This window comes from Tachypleus tridentatus, chromosome 1, assembly GCF_004210375.1.
Source record: "Tachypleus tridentatus isolate NWPU-2018 chromosome 1, ASM421037v1, whole genome shotgun sequence".
Lineage (NCBI taxonomy): Eukaryota > Metazoa > Arthropoda > Merostomata > Xiphosura > Limulidae > Tachypleus > Tachypleus tridentatus.
Genome location: NC_134825.1, coordinates 77,126,836 through 77,144,400, shown reverse-complemented (window position 1 = coordinate 77,144,400; position 17,565 = coordinate 77,126,836). Strand labels below are relative to the sequence as shown.

Genomic DNA, 17,565 nt, shown 5'->3' with positions numbered 1-17,565 from the left:
TAAGTCCGTAGACATTCTGCTGTGCCGCTGGGGATGGGGGCCAAGATACAATGACGTAGCTGAATGTAATAATTATTGATTCATTTACTTAAAGTTTACTTGGATTTTTGTATTCCACTGGGCTACAAAATTACTTAGCTACTGTGAAGGTACAATAGCCGGACGACAGTCAATAACCGTTGGTTTGACTTTTTTTTTTCCATAGTGAGTATTATAACATTCACATAGCAAACTTGATAGCATTTGTTTCTTTCTGGATATACCTGAACTTGTTAGGTAGTTATAATAAAAACTTTGTTAATATTTTCACTTAACTTGTTAAGAAAAACGTGAAAGAATATGTTCCCAGTCATAGCATATAGGTATTATGGATATACTTAAAGCCAGTAAAAAATATAAAGGCTTTTATTTGTTCGTTATCAAGCGAAATCCACACAAAGAGCTGCCATTGCTGTTCCCACCGTGAGCGTCGAAATCTAGTTTTGGTCGTTATAAACATTCAGGCGCGTAGAGTTATCACTGAGCCATCGTGGTCGTAAACAGAGTTACGTGTTAAGAATGTTGAACTTAACCAGAAATAGAGAGGCAGGTTTTAGTTATCAATCTTATGGTGAAATCCCTGGAAGGTTTTTCTTCCAAGCTGTAAGTTTGTTATCCTAATTTTGTACGGCGATATGTGCAATCACGTTAAATTTGTTGTTAGTTTTGGTTTTACTCTGTAAATTTTAATTATTATTCATAAAAATGTAATAAGTCTATTGGAGCTTTGTTGTGGCATTTGAAAAATATTAGGCGTTTCTTTCGCTTCCATTTTGTCAACCGCTGGAACAGCGTTAAGTCTTTGGATTAACAACGGCTCGATTCCCCTCAGTGGACACAGCAGATAGCCCGATGTGGCTTTGCTATAAGAAAAAACCAAACGCTTTCATTTTTGCCTAGAAGCATGAAAACCTAGAAGCATAAAATGTTTCGTTATCGTGGCTTCATCAAGAGCTAGCAGTACAAGAACTGCAAAACAATAGAAAATACAAACTCAAAAAATAATTCTCAACGCGTGAAGGGAGAACAACAATGAAATTAAACAACAATATTATTCAGGCAAATGGAAAAAAATAAGTAAAACTAAAAGTCTTATGTAGTCTTTAATCAGAAAGCTCTACCCACAGGTCAAATTTAGTATTATTTATTACTAGTCCTTTAGATTAGAACTTCTCTTCGAACAGAGGTTTGCCTCTCTACCACTCTTCACTCTTACATTGTCTTTAAACATACATGTGGTTACTACAGAATTATCTATATTGGAAAAAATTAAACAACTTTTTTTTTACTGCATTTATGAGTACATGAGAATAGTGCGATTTGGTGAAAAAGGTTGGGGAAGACCAAGCTGCGTGGACGTTTCATGGCGTTTCTTTGTGGTTTCTCTTTTTGAATGATAATCTTGCAAAAACATGTAACTTGTTTTCTAGAAAAATGTTTAACAATAATCACAGAATCATTTTTATTAATTTTCTTCACATTTAGTTATGCTTTAACCAGAAAAATAAGTGATTAAGAGCTCGAATCTTTTCTACCTTTGAACAAACAGATAAGGAAAAGGATAGGTAGTTAATAGCACTCACCGCTGTTTCTTGGATTATTTGCATTTGATTGCATAGTGGTATTTTACGTTTCACCGTCACTTTAATAACATAACTACAGACCTAAGGTTCGAAATGCGTTTTTGTTTTCAGCAAAAGGTCGTGAATCATAAATTCTCAGATTCATCGTCCGACCACACTAGCCACTAACCCACACTCAGTCTGAATCTCAAGAAAAACGATGGGTCAAATGATCAGCAAGACAATTCTTAGAAAGGCACGTAAGCCCCTTTTTTCCATAAATTAATAAAATGAAAGCTATCTGGATGACTTATAACTTCTTACATAATACCATATCAAATAAATGTACCTTCTCGATAGGTTGAAATCGTGCATAATATCAAAAATAGTACAAAGAGTGTCGAAACCAAAGATTTACTTTTACATGTGTACGTGAAAAAAAATTTCCTTACATATAAATTTCTTATTTTTAAAATCTTCATTACGTTGTGCACCTCCCTTGCCACATTACTGTCCTTAACTCCATCATGTCCCTCTAAGCAGGAACGTTTCTTATCTTACGAATCTTCCAGATGATATGGCTGTAGCAGAAAATCATAGCAGATACATGAATTGCGAAACCAACTGTAAAGAGGTAAATAATGTAAGATACGTTGTTCTTTGTTGTTGACAGCCAGTCCACGGAACAACTAATCCCTGGTGGTTCAAGGATGTAATAACTCCAGCTGAACAGCAGCGGCAAACATAGGTTTAATGAGTAAACATGTAGAAGCAATGAATAAACCAGATCACTTTGATATCACTCTCGTCGAATTGTAAAGTTTCAACATGATAATATAACGTTCCACGACTATGGCTGTCAAAGTTCCGATCTGTGTCATACCTGCACAAGATGAACAAAAATACGTGATTAAGAAATCTCATCTTTATCGTTCAGTCACGTTACGAATAAACAAACCCAGCTATATACAACTAGATATTAATGCATGCCTTGTAAAGTTTTATAGATAAGATACATAAGCTTTGACGTAGTGGATTATGAGTATTCTTTACGTGTCATGAAATACACTAAGTTTAGATAACCATTTCTTGTATGCATATACTTAAGCTGTATACGTATATGCGCTGTTTAAGCTTTTAATATACAGATTTTTATATACATGTATGTCATTCTGGAAAATTATATTTATAGACCTTGTATACACATATGTCATCTTAAAATATTATATTTACATGCGTGTCGGCCCGGCATGGCCAGGTGGGTTAAGGCGTTCGACTCGTAATCTGAGGATCGCGGGTTCGAATTCCGGTCGTACCAAAACATGCTCGTCTTTTCAACCGTGAGGACGTTATAATGTGACGGCCAATCCCACTATTCGTTGGTAAATGAGTAACCCAAGAGTTGGCGGTGGGCGGTGATGACTAGCTGCCTTCCCTCTAGTCTTATACTGCAAAATTAGGGATGGCTAGCGTAGATAGCACTCGAGTAGCTTTGCGCGAAATTCAAAACAAACAAACAAACGTGTGTCATTTTCACACATTATATTTGCAGGCATTCCATACATATTTAAATCTCAAACATTATACTTGTAAACCTTCTACACATATATGGCATTGTTACACATTATCTTCACAGATCCTATACATACTGTATATTATTACTACCAGTAATGCCACATTTTAATGAAATACACATTAGTTAAACAATTATTTTAATGAACTTTTTTATATTTAAAATTCCAATAATCAAACTTAACACACATAGCGAAGAGGTTGAATGTTAGCAGAACCTACAAAAATAAAAAAATATAACATTTAAATTTGCTGATTTGATAAGTATTTAGTATTCTGAGTCAATGCTTGGTGAAAATACCTTTAGCAACAATCACTGCTGTGAGCCATTTTGTACAGATCTCTACCAGCTCTACACAATGGGATAGTGTAATTTTTGCCCAATCTCTTTGGCAAAATTGTTCCAATTCTGACAAGTTTGTTGGGAATCGTTGATGGACTACAATATTCAATCTCATCATAAATTTTCTATTAGATTTAAGTCAGGACTTTGACTGATACACTTCAGAACATTCATTTTCTTTTTTTGAAACCACGTCAGTGTTGCTTTGGCCTTGTGCTTCAGGTCATAGTTCTACTGAAATTGTAATGATTAACACAATTTTATATTCTTGACTGGCTCAAGCAGGTCTCCCTTTAATATTCGCCTGTATTTTGCACCATCCATCTTTTCCTTAAGCCTGACAAGTTTCCGAGTTCCTGCTGATGAAAAGCATCCACATGCTTGACATTTGGGATTGTGTTGAGTTGTGATGTGCTATGCTGGTCTTGCGCCAGACGTAATCCTTTGACTTTAGACCTAAAACAAACAAAAAAAAAAAAAACCTTCTGCCGCATGTATAAAGTATCATTTACATACTTTGTTTGTTACAAAATCAATACGAGATTTAAAATGATTATTTTTCAGTAATGGATTCTTTCTTGTTACTTGTCCATACAGGCCAAATTTGTTTAAGGACCGAGATGTTGACGATTTATGAGAATTGACACCCATTTAAGACATGGAACTTTGAAAATCTCTCAAAGTCACTGTTAATTTTACAGTGGCATCCTTAACCAGTTTCCACATGCCTGGTTGCTTAGTTCAGTTTGATGTGGGTGATAAAAAGTACATTCCACTTCTTAACGATGGACTTCACCTCACTCATAGGGATAATCAGAGACTTGAACTTTTTGTAAACTTCTTCTGATTTGTGTTTCTTTTCCACTTTATTTCTGACTTGTTTGAAAAGCCTACTGGTCTTCATGATTGGTTAGTCGTATCACTATATGAGTTGTGACTTGAACAGATGTATCTACTCTGAAGTCAAGTTAAACCACTTTTATTACACCTAAACAGAGGCCATTAAACCAATCTTTCGCACTTGAAATGATTTAGGGTTTCCGTATGTAATTGAGAATATTCTTATTTTTTTTGAAAATCTAGCTTATATAAATAATATCAGCATTTTTTTTAACTTTCTGAATTTGGTTTCCTTTGTTTTGAATTTCATGCAAAGCTACAGGAGAGCTATCTGCGCTAGCCATCTCTAATTTTACAATGTAAGACCAGAGGGAAGGCAACTAATAATCACCACCCACCGCCAACTCTTGGGCGACTCTTTTACCAATGAATAGTGCGATTGACCGTCAATTATAACGCTCCCACGGCTGAAAGGGCGAGTATGTTTGGTGCAACGGGAATTCGAACCAGCGACTTTCAGATTACGAATCGAGGTGTATTAACCATCTGGTCGTGCCAGGCTTCTCAGCTTGGAGTATATTGTATAGATTCTAAACATGAAGTCCCATTTAAAGTTTCATGATGGCAAACTCAAACAGCAACAAAAAAAGGGGTTGAATACTGTAAACGTCATTTTCAAACATTATACTTACAGACTCTGTATACACATATGTCATTCTCATGCATTATGTCCACAGACCCTGTATACTGTATGTCATTATCGTATTTACAGACACTATGTACAAATACCTCATTTTCAAACATTATGTTTATAAACCCTGTTTACATATATCATTTTCACACATCATATTCATAAACCGTTTATATATATATGTCATTCTCAAACAGTTTATTCAAGGGTCCTGTATACACGTTTGTCATCCTGAAAGAATATAATTAAAGATCCTGTATACATACATGACATTCTCAATTATCATATTTACATGGATGTGTCTCATTTTCAACATTATATTTAATTTTGATTACAGGTCACAAATATATGCCATTGTAAAGCATTATATGTGTAGGTTCTGTATACATCTGTGGTATTATGAAACATTATATCACAAACCTTGTGTACCCATATGTCACTCTAAAACATATTTACAAATCTTGTGTATCGGAGCTGGTAGTATTATCGCACTTGAAGCTTGATGCCGAACACAATGTGATGGTATTTATTAGAACTGATAAAATCACTGTGTTTAATGTAATGGTATCTATCAGAATGGATGAAATCACTGTGTTTAATGTAATGGTATCCATCAGACGTGATAAATTCACTGCCCTTGAAATAGTAGTGATTATGGAAACTGACTGTATCGTCATATTTGGAGTAAATGTGTCTAACATGACTTAGATCATAACTATGTTTTATTTGATGGCGTCTATCAGAACTGATGAAATCATCATGTTTAAATGCACTAGTATCTATCGGAACTGATAAAATCGCCTTGTTTAACTTCATATTATGGATCAGAACAGATAACACCATTTTCCTTAAAATATTTAACGGAACTCATAACATTATTGCGCTTTAAGTAATGGTTGATAACAGAAAGTATAGTTTCACCATGGTTGAGTTAATGCTGTTTAAGAGAAATCATAACATCGTCATTCTTAATATAATGGTGTTTAATGGAATTGGCAACATTAACATGCTAACAATATTTTTTTAACAGAATTGATTGTATCACAATACTTAATAGTGTCTAAGTTACATTCAATAACAATACGCTCTTGCAAACTATGTATAATTTACCTTATTAACAATTATTTTATTTGCCAAAAACATAGTACTGCTTTTTTGCGTAATTATAAAGAATGAATATACGATATTTCCCACAAACAAGTAACATGACATACTTTCCTGTAACAAGTAGCATGACTGAAACAGTGATAAAGGTTATATTAAAGCTGATAACAATGCACCTTCTAAATTAAAAAGTAGGATCTGTTTTGTGAAACTGTTTGAATAAAGTTTAAAGTTGTTGTTTTTGTTTTGCTTAACTAAGTGAAATGGTGAAACTTATTAATAACAAAACTATACCCATTTTTCAGTAGGTGCTCTTTCTTTCTGATACAGCAGTTTGTTTCTGTGTAGAACATCACTTGCTTTGTTACAATAATATCCGGAGAATAACAGAAATCATATTTACAATTTCTTTATTAAAACAGCTATAAGCCTTACCGAACAGAAGGAACACAAATTTTGTTAGAAAATGTTGTTATCAGAAGACGAAAGGATTGTTTTAGATGAAAGTTAATTTGTTAAAAAAAACAACAGAATTATTATAACAATAGTACTTTACGTAATAATGGCATCAAAAATAACCAATTTCTTTTTAATCACGAAAATTATGATTATTGAAGAGAAAGAAGTATAGGCCATCAGTTTATTTTCACTTGTTACTGAGTTTAGTTTTCTAGAAATATTCTTTAATGCAATAATTTTTAATTAAAATGGCTAATTAATATATTTTACTCATTATTAGCTAATATGATAATTTATTAAAATATTTGTTAATACGATAGTTCACTAAAGCACTAATTTATATGAAACTTCAAGAAAACACTAGTTAATATTAGTTTATTGAAACTAATTACCATTATTACCTTTAGTAAAAATCTATAGTTAGCATGATAATTTATTAAAATACTATTTAAAGAGGCAATTTTATTAAAGTAGTAGTTAATATGATAGATTAACAATCATAAAAAGATATTATGTGTTACCAACAAGTGTGATAGTTTAGCGATTTCCCTCTCTCTGTGTCTTGGGCTTTCGTAATCCAGACTATCACATATATATGTAAAAACGGCTAGTTTGGGTTGAGAAAATTTTTTACGTAGAGGAAGTTCGTATATTTTCGAGACTATATTGTTACGTTGTATGAAATTTTATCTCCAGTTTTTGACGAGCACTTATTAAGTAACGTTTCAGACATCATGAGCAGAAGTTTAAGAGTTTGATTTTCCAATTAGTAATGATACTTTTAAAGAATATTTACAAACAATTTTAAGCTTATAAGTACGTTTTGCTACATTTTCTCTTTTTAAATCTGTAAATATTTAACTCTTTCATGTTAATTAGGCTGAGATAAATTATAAACTGTATTCAATTCTGCAGTGATTTAGAAACTTATTGCGTAATTTAATTTCTCAGACGTATTTTCCAATTAGTAATGATACTTTTAAAGAATATTTAAAACAAAAAACTCATCAACTCTATTTTCAACTGTAAACACGATGGGGTGGATGGCACTCAAACATGAAAGAACATTTTCTTAGAAAAGTGAAGCATGGTTTCTTATACTTAGATCGTTGATCTAATTATAATTTACATTTAAAATAGGCCCCCAGTGGCTCAGAGGTATGTCTGCAGACTTACAACGCTAAAAACCGGATTTCGATACCCGTGGTGGGTAGAGCACAAATAACCCATTGTGTAGCTTTATGCTTAATTCAAAACAAACAAACATTTAAAATTTCACGAGAGTCAGAGAAGTGAAAAAAAGTATCTGATTGACAGAAACATCAAACTAAGATGTGGGGTTGAAGTCTTTAGAAAGTATTCCATAGCACGCTGAATTACTTCTTCAATAGTTATTTGTGTGAATACATTTGTTTACATCAAAATCTGATGACATGAGGAGTTGATACGAAGCCGGAATCTTTTCATGATTATAGTTATAAGTTTTATTAGCAGAAACTATAGCAGGAAAAGGAGCATTTGATTTTGATAACCCATATATTTCTGACGAATAGAATGTGAAGATCGTGAGAAAGTTTGCCAGAGTTTCTCTTCAACTATGGCCAAAAGAATTTTAAGTTGTGTTGTTGCTTTCATGTTAATTTAGTATCGAATTTCATAAAGTGAACTGAATCATTTAAAATAGTGCTCGCGTCATTAGGTATTTAAAGCTATCCATGATAACAACACAGTTGTCTTTATGTGATATTTTTAGAAATAGTTTGTTTTTGAATTTCGCGCAAAGCTACACGAGGGCTATCTGCGCTAGCCGTCCCTAATTTAGCAGTATAAGACAAGACGAAAGGCAGCTAGTCATCATCGCCCACTGTCAACTCTTGGGCTAGTCTTTAATAACGAATAGGGGGATGACTGTAAATTATAATGGCCCCACGGCTGAAAGGGTGAGCATGTTTGGTGTAACGGAGGCTCGAACCCGCGATTGCGAGTCGATTTAGAAATAGTAAATGGCTTTTAATTCTTTCGGTTTTAATTGCGTATTAACGAAAGCGGTTGATAAATATTTAATTACTTTCGTGAGAAACCTTGGAAAAGTTTTAAAATAGGTGATTGCCATCGAAGGTAATGGAAAAGTTCCTTCGGTAATTTGATTGATAAAATGAACAAAGGTTTTCAGAAGAATCAATGTCACATGAGTTGTAGTCTTGTTTTTCAGGTGTTAGATTTGTTTGTTTTGAATCTCGCTCAAAACTTTATGAGTACTATCTGCGCTAGCCCTCCCTAATTTAGCAGTGTAAGACAAGAAAGAAAACAGCTACTCATCACCACCCATAGTCAACTCTGGAGCTACTCCTTTACCAACAAATAGTGGGATTGAGCGTATTCTTATAGCGCCCCAACAGCTGAAAGGGCGAGCATTTTTGTTGGGTCGGGGATTCGAACCTGCGACCCTCAGATTATGAGTCCTAATCACCAGGCAATACCGGGCTGGTGAGATGAAGAACAACCTCTTTCCTATTGAAACTTGAAGATACGTTATTTTTCTCAAACTTTGTTTTGTGAAAAAGTTTAGAAAACAAAATTTGTGAGAATGTCAAAAATTTACAGAGTTTTTTTCTAAGTTAGGGATAGATACCTTAACGATTTTGCTGTAATCTTCTTGGTTTAAAGAGGATATTCGGTAAAAATTTAAAGGAGTGATCGTGCTGTTATATTGACAGATACGTCTATAATTTTCTCGTATGTGTGCTCTGAGGAGTTTAAATTATATTTCTAAACATTTTAAGTAACTCTACGGATTTACAACGCTAAAATCTAAGGTTCGATTCCCATTGGTGAATATACTAGATAGCCTGTTGTGACTTTGCTATAAGAAAAACACATACAGAAAAGAATTTTTAGATATTAAGCTGTTGTATCGGAATCTTTGGAGAAAAAGCAGGTTAAGCTTGTTATTTGCAAGCGAAGACTGACTTTGAAGTTTTATAAGGGTCTTCAGACTATAAACCCTAACTAGATATTCTGATAGTGTTGCTGTACCAAAAGGGTAGAAGTTGGCAGACCTAAGTTAAGTTAATTGATATGAAACTTCAAGAGTAAAACTGAATTAAATTAAAGAAAGAACTTGTAATTTGAAAATTAAAGTTATATTTACAGGTGAAACAAGTAGTTATTTTTGTTGCTTTATCCATTTACTTTGTTGGTACTGCAACATGTAACTGTTCCGTTATTGAAATACATTCACCTGACGATGCTACGTAAACTTAGCGAAAAATGCAATAAAAATAATTTTAATAGTATATTTATTTTTAAAACTAAGTTAAATTCAATTTTTTTTATTTGGACACCAGTGGCGGCGCCAGGATATTTTCGTTGGAGGGGGGGGGCTGAAGTAAACTGTGGAGGGGCTGACTGCTAGTACCATTTCTTACTTCCAAGTTGTGTTAGTGTATATGAAACGAATGAGAATTTATCTCCTTATATTGGCATTAGGGCTTACAAAGGATATTCATTTTAAACATCGAAATCTAAGGAAAAAATATAACATACATACTATTGGGTCATTTCATGAATTAGTAACAAATAACAACTAAACATAGTTCAACATTACGAACAACTGCTCTACGGCATTGAAATCACCAAATTATATCAATAGCACATGAAAATCCAGAACATATCCGTGAAATACTGTTAGAGAAAGTGTTTATCTTTAACCATATAGTACAAGTACTTAATTAAAGGGTAATGATAATGTAAAATTACAGGGCTATTTAGGGAACACAAACACAGCTTTAATAGGGCATGTTGTAAAACTATGGGCAGCTAATGGGAGATAGCGGGGAGGGTGGCGTGTGGCTGGCATCTGGATATCGATCGGGCTAAGTTCGATCGTTAGCTGTACGCAGAGCGTACACCATGGTCAGCGGCTCGGTGATCATACGCTTAAGGCGTTCGAGGCGGGAATCGCGCGCTCGAACAAAGCAAACCCGCGGCCTGGATATTGAATGGTCATAGTAGCACTAAAACAAAATGTCTAAATTGCAGTTGACCTTCACAGAAAGGCTGGTTTCTTTATAAGTTCACATTATTCATACAGGCCAAACTGTGATTGTGATATTGTTCGTATTATCATAAGTGTGGCAAGCACCTGTTACAATAATGTAACTACTACATTACATTAAATTAGGCACTTCTAAATAGCCCAATGACAATTTCAAAATTTATTCTAGAGTTTTTTAGAAATATTCTTTGGTCAGTTAACATGTAAGGTTATTATCTAATCATAAGTATAACATTAATTGGATTGTAAGTCACAATTTTAAGTGCATGCCACAATCATCAGTACAATTTTGATGGCTGATACACAATGCAAAATGATCTCACAGAGGACACAGCACCGGCTAAATGCTTCATAGTTTTGACCTATACACAATACACTTATACATACATGCTATGTTTTACTTTTCAATAATAGATAAATGAAATTAATGAGTAAATATCTGTGAAGCCTTTGGTTTATCAAGTAAAATCCCTGATGATCTGTTGTAACTTGAAATCAACGTGGTTGTCTAATCTTCGTCAAAGCTCAAGATAGAATGGCATTACACAGGATGCGGCAATACAGCGCATGAGTTTCAGTGCATTCAGTACGTTGCTGTGGGATGCATGGCACATACTTCCGTCTTAATGAAAACGTTGAGTTCCACAGATCTATGTCTCTTTGAAGTTAATTGTTAAGTAACAATGACGATTGTGTTTCCATATTTTATGAATATATGTAGGTAACAATATTGGGGGGCTGAGGGGGCTTGGCTCATTTTGGGGAGCTCAAGCCCCCCCTCCCAAGTTCCCTTTTGGCGCCGCCACTGTTGGGTACAATCCTCTTAGATTTTACACATGTGGCTCGTTATCACATGTGTTTATAAATAGCATTTCAAATCTATCTTTTGTTTTCCCCAAATTACTGTCTTATGAGCTTTTCGGTCAATATCAGAATTGATGATCGATAAAATATTTTATAAAACGTTATTTAAATAGAATAATCTGGAATGTTGTTTTTCACGCTTCAGATTTCGAAATGCAATAGGTGTGTTTGTGTTTTCTTATAGCAAGGTTACATTGGGCTATCTACTGAGCCCACCGAGGGGAATCGAACCACTGATTTTAGCATTGTAAATCCGAAGACATACCGCTGTACTAGCGGGGGAACAAAATGCAATGGACAGATTAATGTAAATGTTTTTTGTTTTGTTTTTTAAATCTGCAGTGAACTTGTTTTTATTACAATTTTTAAGCTTATTGGTTTATAAATACTTCGCTGATTATCGGCTTTCAAACCACAGGGTAATTACTAGTTTTATCCAAAATATCAAACTTTAATGGCTACTCAATAAATACACGCTAATAACGTACGTGTAGACTTTATAAATATATGCTAATAAAGTACATAGAGACTTTATAAATGCATTCTGGATGAACTACATGGATACTTTATAAATACACGCTAAATAAAATACATAGAAACTTTATAAAGCATGCTAGATGAACTACATGGAGACTTTATAAATACACGCTAAATAAAGTACATAGAGACTGGTTACTTTTCCTGGTTCTCACATAACCTCTCGTAAGAAATTAAAAAAAAACACGTGAGGATCACAGTTTGTTGTTGTTTGGAATTAAGCATAAAGCTACACAATGGGGTATCTGTGCTCTGCCCACCATGGGTATCGAAACCCGGTTTTTAGTGTTGTAAGCCCACAGACATACCGCTAAGCCACTGGGGGCCTCACAGTTTGTTAGCAGCAAAATGTTTTTACATTAACGCTTGTACTTTAGTACTGAGAGTCAGAAAGTAGGGCATGTGGTCCTATCTATTCGGTTACTCCGCGGTCATTAACACTTGGAGACAACTATACTCATGCATTATGGAGAAGGTAGATAGGCAGGAGAAAAAATTACTCAATCTGAACAGTATAGAAAAAATGACAGAAGGGAGAAATCTAGGTAACGTCATTGACTGGTTAGTTACAGTTTGCAGGATCTGGGTTTCTACCGAACACAAAACACAAGTGAGAAACCGACCAACTTAAACTAATCCTATATCACCTCAAATTCCCATATGATGTAACTTTAAATTTAATAGCTATTTCTGGATTGATACTAAACATTTTTCTCGTTTTGTTCTGTTACACCAGTGTAACTAACTTGGTTCCATTACACCAGTATAACTAATTTGGTTCCTTTACACCAGTATAACTAATTTGGTTCCTATACACCAGTATAACTAATATTAGAAAACAAGATAATAAATACTGGAATAAACTAGCTGATCTATTTGTTTCTAGCTAGTTTGTTTCGAATTTCGTGCAAAGCTACATGAGGGATATCTGCTCTCGCCGTCTCTAATTTAGCAGTGTAAGACTAAAGAGAAGGCAGCTAGTCATCACCAACCACCGCCAACTTTTGGGCTACTCTTTTACCAACGAATAGTGGGATTGAATGTAACATTATAACGCCCCCACGGCTGAAAGGGTGAACATGTTTTGTGCGACGGGGATTCGAACCCGCGACCCTCGAATTACGAGTCGAGGGCCTTAATCATCTGGCCATGCCGGGCCATTTCTAGCTCGACTAGTGTAGCAGGATGGTCAGTTTACTTCTCAACATAAACAGTCATTGAAACACAGATCCGACTCCAGGCAAAAATTGTGGCCCGTGGGAACTTTTTATTCAGCACTCTTACCCCTGTTATATTGATAAGAACTGCCACTTGGAATGCTGATTTTAGTGCACCCTCGGGAGAGAACCCTACTCAGAGGACACATGTCGCCTACCCTAAAGGTCGATCCTGGTGTAGCAGATAAAAAGAATAATCTCTGTTGCCAGTCCTACACGTACATAGTTGTTACTGCGTGAACAGTTATTAACGCGAATAATAAAACTGCAAACTTCTTCACTGTGAATAAAATGTTGTATATATATATATAAAAAGCTTTTAAAAACACACCAACATGAACAATAAATTATATGGACGTAGATTGGCGTGAACAAACATTTTAAATTATTAATAACAATAGCAATAGTAATTAATATTCAATAATCTTATGATGATGTTCATTATTTTGTTAAAGGTTATTTAATATTATTCACCTTGGCAACTACTAGAACCTAACGTGATCGTTATGTTTTTTGTTTAGTACAAAAGCGAACAACAGGGTATATTACACTAAAAAAAAAAGTACATGCCAGGCTAGTTAACAACGTCGGAATTGCATAAACAAACATTAACTAGCATTATCCTGAGGGTATAAGACAAACAGCGTGCTGATTAGAATCCTGAGTACAGGTAGAAACAGTAGGTCAGTTAACAAAATTCTGAGTACATAGATAGTATCCTAACTATATAGACAAACAACATGTTAAATAACACTATTCTGAGGGCATAGCCAGACAACAGGCTAGTTAACAATATTCTTAGAACACAAGCAAACGGCATGCTTTATTAGTATCCTGAGTGCATAGACATAACAGGTTTGTTAACTGTATTATAAGTTTAAAAATGAACGAGAAAGATAGTTAATGGTTTTCTGAGTACATTTAATAAACCAAGAGGCTACTAAAGATAATATAATTACATTAGTAAATCAAGGGGCTAGGCAATTGTATTCCAAGTACATATCATGAACTACTATTGTGATTAATAATAGGGAATGCCCATTTGCTACTTTTGATTAGTATTTAATATCGTGTTAGACAATATTACTAAACATATCGTTGCTAATTGTGTAGGGTAGACTTTCGCTTTGTTTGACTACTTAGCAAATAACAAGTTGTTTTAATGTAATCTGCGGTGTATATGAAACTTCATAATCTACTACGTGCATATATGTATAGTTGCGTGCAGACAGTAGGTGTAATTTAATCGATGTATAGCGGACATGAAACATGTAATTCGGTGATTATTATCTTATTCTTGTGCCCCTCGAAGTGCCTTCGTGTACGTGGTGAGGGGACCTCCCAGAGAAGGTTCCGTGCTTTCAGCTTACCCTCTCTTAGATCTTATCATCCATCCACATGTTTGCTGTGTGTGGCGACCCTAACAGAACACTTTGGCCTTTAATTCCTGTAGACGGGCGGCTTTCGGGTGCCTCCATCCCAGGATCAATCGGCTGGTCCACTTGGGATAAGATCAACCCAGTGTTGGATGCTCTCAACGGGTGCTGTGGACATTGTGTCTGATGCTGGTGTTTGGGTATGGTACTAACAAAACCATGGTGTTGCTGCAATGTCCTTGTTTGGTATTGCAAAGCGTCCCCACTTAGGACTCAGGGATTGGTAGGGTCAGTGGGCACTGAAATTTCTTTTTTTATTATGGATACCGAAATAAAAATAAAATAGTGAAAGAACAGATCATTGGTAAAGATACACGTTTTGAAGATTCTGAACAGCACTCTATAACTTCTTTAATAACTGTACTTAATTTTCTGACATTACATTCTTTATCAGACAGATCTCTGGGGTAAATGTCTCTCTTTTTTATTCAAAGGGACAAGAGAGATTTGCTGGCTATCCTAAGTCAGTAAGAAAGCTACATTTTGGGGATATCTTGGTGGAAACGTTAACATCAAAACGCAGTGAACTCCTCTTGTATTTGAAGGCCATTAGGGATATACCTATTGAGGTTACTCCCCATGCTACTTTGGATTCGTCACAAGGAGTTATTGTTGAGAGGGAATTGAAGAACATTCCCGAGAATCATAGATCCTCGCTGGTTTCTACACCCAAGGAATTTCTGCAGTGAGGCATAGCTCCACTCGCAAAAATTGAATTATGCTGCCGACCAATGTCCTAATTTTTACGTTTACATCACTACGTCCACCTCCCATTATCAAGGCAGGCTTGCTAAATTGTAAAGTACGGCCATATATTCTGAACTCACTCAGATGTTTTCAATATCAGTGGATCAGTTACTCAAAGACATCATGTCATTGTTCCATGACATACTCATTGCAGTTGCAATAGCCGTCTGTAAATGCGATATGGATCCTTATTGTATTAACTGCAGTTGCTCTCACCCCTCTTACCTTTTTTCTTGCTCTCGGTGGGTGGAGGAAAAAAGATGTACAACATTTGAAAATGTTTCATGGCATTTGTTACCTCGAGACTCGAACGTTATTGTCAACCACTCCATCTCAGACATATACAGCTGCACTCTGTTCCACTGCTATAGTGTGAGTGCAGACAGATCTTCCAGTGCTTCCATTAGAGTCATTCTTCAACTATATGAAGAGTCTTTTGCCCTCTGTGGTTAAGAGAGTAAGGTCTACTTCAATCTCTGTACCTACTATTCCTTCCAGTGACTGCTCAGGTCAACTTCCTTCTGCTCTGGCTTTTGGCATATGCTTAGGTCATCTTCTTTGGTCCCGAGATGTCAAAGAATTATCTGTTCTCGACCTCAATCGCTGGACTCTACTTCTACTGACACAGACCTGCCCACTTTATCCAGGACAGAATTTCAATTTGAATATAGATGGCATTAAAGATTTGGTTGATTCTTATCTTTCTGCGTGTCTTCCCTCAAGGAAACGTTTCTGAAAATTGCTGATACAGTCACTTTTAGATAGTTTTCTTTGTACAGAAATGACAGGTTGTGTGATGGACGAGTGCATGGAGGGGCAGTACTTCTGGTCCATCAGCATGTGCCCACCCTGTCTTTGCCACTCGATACACCCTTGGAGGTCGTAGTCTTCCGTTTTCCTTGAGATGTACCATCACTGTTTGCTTTCTCTACCTGTCTCCTGGAAAGACCTATGATCAATCAGACCTTGATGCTCTCATTGAACACTTCCCTTTTTCCTTTTGTAATCCTGGGATATTTTAATGGACATAATCCCCTCTGGGATAGTGCTGATATTGATGGAAAGTGTCGTTCCAGAGTGTGTGCTCATGGATCACAATTTTTCTCTCTTCAATACTGGTTCTTATATTTATTTTCATACACCTAGTCAGTCTTTTGCTGCTATTGATCTCTCTATGTGCTCCCCCTTACTTTACTCTTTTTTCTCTTGGGGGTTGACAGTGACCCATGGGGCAGTAATCATTTTGAGAGAGACTGGCTATGGCCGATGCCACCCAAATCCCGTGCCTCAGTGGAAGCTGGACCAAGTTAACTGGTCCTCTTTTGCTGCTCTCTTAGGACTTGATCCTGCTTGATCGTTTGTAAGAGCCATTGATAGACGACTTATCCAGGCAGCTGTTCAATGTATTCCTAAAATCTCGAGATATTTTCCACGGTATCCTCATTCGTGGTGGAATCTTGCCTGCCACATAACACGGAAGACTCATAAACGGGCTTGGAATACCTTTCTTAAGTATACTACATTTTCAAATAGCATTGCTTTTCAGTGAGCCAGTACACATCCTGAGCAAATAGGACGTCGCAGCCAGAAGGAATCATGGATTAAGTTCATAACTATCATCTCTTCTACCACCAATTACAAAGTCATACGAGAAAAGATTCAGGAAGTCAGCGAACAGTATACTTCTGCCCTCTTTTGACCTTGTTCTCCAATGGCCAGGAAGTTGCTGATGCCCGGAGCATCGCCGATACTCTTGGTGAAAGCTTTTTTGTTGCATCTAGCACTTCCATTTCATCCCCACTTTTATAGCTATCAAGACGCAGGCAGAGTGATCACCTTTTTACTTTTGGGCTGATCATTTTTATTACTATAATCGCCCCTTTACACTGGTGGAACTCAAGATTGCTCTTCATTGATCTGGCAGTATATTGATCGGGCCTAATGATATTCACTACGAGATGCTGCAACATCTATATCCTACTTCTCTTGCTATTCTTCTGGTTGTTTTTAGCCAGATCTGACAGAAGAAAGTTTTTTCTGATGTTTGGTGCCATGCTGTTGTTTTCCCCTTTTTCTAAACCTGAAAAGGATCCCAAT

General features: G+C 35.7%; 1 pseudogene; it reads right to left on the bottom strand.

Moving 5' to 3' along the window:
• Positions 1–1,834: 1,834 nt before the first annotated feature.
• LOC143232584 (melanopsin-like) overlaps positions 1,835–17,565 on the bottom strand; it is a 35,650-nt pseudogene continuing 19,919 nt past the window's right edge.